The following is a 6000-nucleotide window of genomic DNA, read 5'->3' as shown; positions in this document are numbered from 1 at the left end:
TTGAGGGATTCAAAATTTTCCCCAATTAAGGGCGAAGATTTGGAGGCGATAAATACTGTAGATATAAGTTTGAATGAGGAAAGTCCAAATGAGGATACGAGTGATAGTTATAAAAGTGGCGATAGGCCAATAGAGGATAGGACAAAATGGACTAAAAAGGGTAGTTGGAAAAGATTGGTTAGTGGGGGCATAGTTGACACAAATAAGGTGGATTGGGCGATAGGGAAAAGGAAATTGGAACGGGTATTGATAGAGGTATTTCAGCCTGAAGGACTTAGTGAAGAAGGTTTAAAAAAGATGAAATATAACTCGAATATTTTAGGTAATTCAATGCCTATTGATGTGGAGATGACCATCTTGGAGCAAGTTTATACTCTATCATAACTAAGATTGGCAGCTGCCAAGAGACAAGCCAGCCGGACACAATGAGAACAATATGTTGGAATGTCTGTAGTTTGGGGAATCCACAGACAGTTTGAAGTCTTCGGCATATGTTGAAGATATATAATCCTCGTATGGTCTTCTTTATGAAGATAAAAATTGATGACAAACGAATAGAAAGAGTGAGCAGGAGGTGTTGTTTTATGTTCGGAGTTGAAGTAGAAGCTCAAGGTTCTCGTGGAGGTCTTTGTTTGGCATGGAAAAAGGATACCACTATTAACTTGAGGAGTTTTTCAAAGAACCATATCAATGTTCTAGTTAAGGACGATAGCACTAATAAAGAGTGGCGATTTACTGGCTTTTATAGTGTGCCGTATGAAATAAACAGAAGTGATACTTGGAATTTGCTTCGAGGGCTCAAGATTATCCTTAGTTAGTGGCAGGTGACTTTAATGAGATTATGTTTTCTTTTGAGAAGGTAGGTGGCATGCCGATGGAAGAAAGAAGAATGGATGTGTTTCAAGAAGTTTAAGAAGAATGTTGTCTTATTGATGTAGGATTCTCAAGGACGTAGTTCAATTGGGAAAGAGAGAATTTGGTAGAAATGAATATAAGGAGAGATTGGATAGGGGTTGCAAATGACCAATAGTTGTTGACTTATCCAAATTCATAAATACGATATTTTCCATATTTTTTTCAAATCACTGTCCATTATTTATAAACCTGAATCATGAGTAGGCATGAGAAAGGGATTCGAGGTTTAAGTTTGAGGTGTAGTGGATAATGGAGGACTCGTTTGAAGGGGTGATAAAAAAGGTTTAGGGCTCTTCCTCAGGGACAGTGTTAGACAAGCTGGACATTTTGAATAAGGAATTGAAAATTTGGGCCAAGTCAATCAAGGATAGTAGTGATGGGTTAAAAGACCTTAATAGGAAAGTGGCACATTTGATGGAATCGAAAAGGGATGATGATACACTGGCAAATATCATAGATACCAAAATTCAGTTAAATTAAAAGATTAACAAGGATGAAGTTTTTTGGGAGCAACGCGCTAGGGCTAATTAGCTCCGTTTGGGGGACAAAAACACAGCATTCTTCTATAAATTTACTTCAGCATGACGACGAATGAACATCATTTCCCGACTGAAGAAGAAGGATGGTAGAGAAGTATGCGATATGGAAGGCATGGGGGAAATAGCTACAAATTGTTTTGTAAATTTGCTTACATCAAATGGAGTAGTAGACTTGTTATATGTCTTATCTGGGATAGAGGTATGTGTTTCTCCTAAAAATAATGAGTTTTTAACGTTGATTTATAAGGAAGAGGAAGTATTTGCAACTTTAAAAGATATGGGCCCAACGAAAGCATCGAGGGTGGATGGCTTTCCGACCAAGTTTTTTTAAAGGTATTGGCATATTGTAGGGGGATGTTACAAGATATTGTTTAAACATTTTAAATGATGGAGATAGTCTTACTTCGGCTAATATAACAAATATAGTGTTGTTTCCCAAAATCTCAAACCCAACGAATTTGGTGAATTTTAGACCCATTAGCCTTTGCATGGTTCTTTATAAATTTATAGTGAAAGTTGTTGCTAATAGGCTTCAAGGTGTAATAGGTAATTGTATTGATTGCACTAAAGTGCGTTTGTCCCTGGATGACTAATCTCGAATAATGTACTTTTAGCCTACGAACTATTGCATACCTTTTGCCAAAAATGATATGGGAAAAAAAGGTTATATGGATTTGAAGTTGGGCATGAGCAAAGCTTATGATTGAGTTGAATGGGGCTTTTGAAAAAAGTAATAATTCGGATGAGATTTGCACAAAATTGGATGACACTTATTATGAAACGTATTACCTCGATCTCTTATTCGGTGAATGTAAATGGGAAAAGTGGGAGGATTTTTCATCCTACTAGAGGTATCTAAAAAGGTGACCCCCTAAGTCCATTTCTTTTCCTTCTATGTAGTGAAGGTCTTTCAATATTGATAGGTTGGCAATTAGGGGAGGGTTGATGAAAGCCAATTGAAGGGGTCCAAAAATTCCACACTTATTGTTTGCAGACAACAGTATTTTATTTGGGGAGGCGACTGATAAAGGGGCAACTCTTTTGAAATATATTTTACACAAATATGAAAACTGCTCAAGTCAGTTTGTGAATTTCCATAAATTCACAATCTTTTTTAGCATGAATACAATCGATGAGGACAGAGTTCGGGTTTCAAGGTTGCTGGGGATAAGGTTTTCCTTGGATCCAAAAAAATATTTAAGGCTCCTTAATATGGTGGGCAAGCAAAAGAAGGCTTCATTTCAAAACCTTAAATATAAGGTCAAAATGCGAATCAAAAGCTGGAGTATAAGATTCTTATCTAAAGGAGGTAAGGAGGTATTTATAAAGTCCGTATTACAGGCCATTCCTATATATGCTATGATGTGTATGATGTGTTTCCTTTTACCAAAATACTTTTGTGGGGAATTAGAAAGTTCAATGGCTAGATTTTGGTGGTAGAAGGGGCATAGACAAAGGGGAATACATTGGTGTGCTTGGGAGCAGACGTGTCAACTTAAAGAAGAAGAGGGTATGGGCTTTCAAAGTATGGGCAAATTTAATATTGCTTTGTTAGCAAAACAGTGCTGGAGACTTATAAATTTTCTGAATTCTTTACTTACGTGCGTCCTTAAAGCTAAGTATTTTCCTAATTCTGATTTTGTTAATGCAAATTTAGGAAATATGGCATCTTACACTTGGAAAAGTATTTGGGCTTCGAAGGGAGTATTATGTGAAGGGCTAGGTTGGAGAATGGGGTCGAGTGAAAATATTGTCATTAACAAGGATGCGTAGATCCCAAGGATAGATGATTATAGATTATCAGATATTGTTCAAAGTTTGCATAATTGTAAAGTTGCAGAGTTAATAGATGCAAACAATAAAACTTGGAAAAGGGAGTTAATAGTGAAAACCTTCCCGATAGTGGATACAGAAAGAATTATCTGAATTCCCTTAGTGATGACTGAGGTCGATGACATGCTGGTATGGCGGGGGGAACCCTCAGGAGAGTTCTCAGTACGTAGTGCCTAAAAACTATTACAAAACTTTCCAGATAGTCGAAATGCTTATGCTTTACAGACAAACAATAGGAACTTTTACAAACAATTGTGAAACATCAACTTACCTTCTAAGCTATTGGTTATAATATGGATAATTTCATGGCATTACATCCCTAATCTAGTTAATTTGCATCAGATGAAACTGATGGCTAATGTATCTTGTGCACGATGTAATCAAGTAGCGGAGTCCATGGATCATATATTTCGAGGTTGTTCTGTTTCAATCGAGGTTTGGTCAGTTTTTGGTGTTGCCCATTTTCTGAATAGATTGGAGTTAGATTTCTTTAATTGGCTCACCTGGATTTTTGAAGTCTGTTCGATCAAGCAGAGGCGTTCGGTGGGAGTTGTGCTGTGGGCTATCTGAGGGGACAGAAATGCAATAATTCACGAAATGAAGGTTAGCATTGGTTTTGATTTTGCTAGATTTATCAAACAATACTATACTGAGATTGAAGAACTAGATAAGAGAAAACTTACGTACTTTCAAACAGTGGCAAAGTGGGGGAATCCATCTAGGTCAGTTATCAAAATCAACTTCGACATTGCTTTTGATATTTACAGTTCAAGATCGACATCAGGGATTAGAGCGAGGAATATGGCAGGACAGGTGCTAATTTCTTGTTCAATTATTCACAACTGGGTTCCGTCAAGTTTTGCCGGAAAGCGCTCGCATGTCTCCGGGCAATGCAAATTGGGATAGACAAGGAATGGTCGGAGGTTGTAGTGGAAGGAGATGCATTAGTGATAATAAAAAAATGCCAGTAAAATGAAACAGACAAATCCCAAATACGAGCATACATTCATGATATTCAGAAGCTTAAAGCTAGATTCCAGTATATTACTTTTACTTATACTCTGAGATCAGCAAATAGTTTAGCACATGTTTTAGCCAAAGAATCGTTCAAAAGAAAAGAATCATTGTACCTGATAGGAAATGTTCCAAAGCATGCGAAGCAACTGTTGACGTTGGAGCGTCTGAGAAAACCAGATTGAGACTTTAGTGGATGAAGGTAACAGAAAGGATAGTCACAGAATAAATGAAAAGTTTTGTTTAGAGAGACTCTTTGATAATTGCAACCGTCTGCAGAAACAATGAATGAAGCATTGGGACGGGTGTGAAATGGCATCTGATTGGGCACAATGTAGGTGAGTATCTAGATTTTTCTATTTAATGGACTTTATGTATTTGGGCATTATTGAGGTCTAGTTTTGGTTTGTTCAGATTTTGGTCTTTGTGGTTTGATTGGGTTTAATTCTTTGTAGTGTGGTTGTGTAACGCCTTAAAGATTTAATTTTTGCTATGATCAAATTCATCATAGTTAAATATTTACTTCAGTGGTTCAGTGGTTAAGGGACTTGGGTGTGAATGGTGGGTCGTGAGTTTGAGTCATTGAGAGTGTCTTTTGCTAAGTAATTTTAAAATTTGAGTTAAAGTTTAACTCTAAGAGTGGGGGATATCTGTTGCTTGATTATAGGGATAAGAGGTGGGTAGTTGTATTGGTTTAAATTTTAAGTTTACATTTGATTACTTGCAATTGGTGGCTGCTCGTTTGGCTTCTTCACTTTCGTATTTTAGGTAACTTTAATGGATCTTTAATCGTTTAATTTTTGGGTTATGAAATGCTAGTGGTGGTGTTGTTTTATAGTCGTTAATTATTTAGTTCTGCATTTAGGTGAAAGTCTCCTTCAACATCGTAGTTTTGTATGGTTGTGGTTTGATTAACGGTAAGACTATGGAAGAGTTTTAGTGTTGGAAGAGTTTGATTCTTGATTGCCTCGTGCCTTGTTACCGGTTTGATTCTTGATTGCCTCGTGCCTTGTTACCGTTATAATCGTTTTATTTGGTGTATTTAGGTTATGGGGGTCTTGTAGTTGCGTTCCCATTGAAATTGAACCAGGTGTGTAACGAGAAACCTGAAAATTAGTGAATTATGAAGGCCAAAATTAGGGCCCGTCAATGTCACACACTGTGTGCAACACACGATCTAGGCTATTTTGGGGTGTGTGGACCACACGAGTGTGTAGGCCCAAATTTCAGAATTTTTCCCTAGGGTCATACAAGTCGTCCCGATCGATTGTAAGACTTTCGTGGGAGTTGGTATGTGTTTATATAAGCCTTAAAGCATGAAATCTGTTAATCTTTTAGTATGAAATTTGACATAAATAACGCCTAAATGCATGTAATGTGATGTGATATGTATGATCTGTTATATATAAGCATGTTCAATATCTGTTATATGAGCATGCATGATATGTAAACTTTGGTATCTGTTATTTTTGTTATTTCTAGTATTTTGTTTATATCTGGCTATGAGGCAGGTTATGTATTATGTGGAGAAAGTGTTCTGTGTGAGGCGTTAACTCGTCATTATACTGGCAGCACTGTTGCGATTATTTTGAAAAGTGTAGTAAGGACACTAAGTGATGTGTAGGCTAGGTAGGTGTTTTATACCCCATGGTGTGTTAGGATGGTCGGAGCTAGTGTGTAGAGGATGGGAGTAAGATTA

The 6000-nt window shown here is 37.0% G+C and overlaps 1 long non-coding RNA gene across 1 annotated transcript; it reads right to left on the bottom strand.

Annotated features, from left to right (window-relative positions):
- Positions 1 to 3321: 3321 nt before the first annotated feature.
- LOC107904371 (uncharacterized) lies at positions 3322 to 4708 on the bottom strand. Its single transcript, XR_001686205.2, has 3 exons — positions 3975 to 4708; positions 3791 to 3853; positions 3322 to 3708 (listed from the first exon to the last, which is right to left on the bottom strand). It is a non-coding gene; the product is annotated as an uncharacterized lncRNA (long non-coding RNA).
- Between the last annotated feature and the right edge of the window lie 1292 nt (positions 4709 to 6000).

The sequence above is a fragment of the Gossypium hirsutum genome, chromosome A05, assembly GCF_007990345.1.
Source record: "Gossypium hirsutum isolate 1008001.06 chromosome A05, Gossypium_hirsutum_v2.1, whole genome shotgun sequence".
NCBI lineage: Eukaryota > Viridiplantae > Streptophyta > Magnoliopsida > Malvales > Malvaceae > Gossypium > Gossypium hirsutum.
The sequence above is the reverse complement of the archived record's forward strand: the minus strand, read 5'-3'. Positions and strand labels throughout refer to the sequence as shown.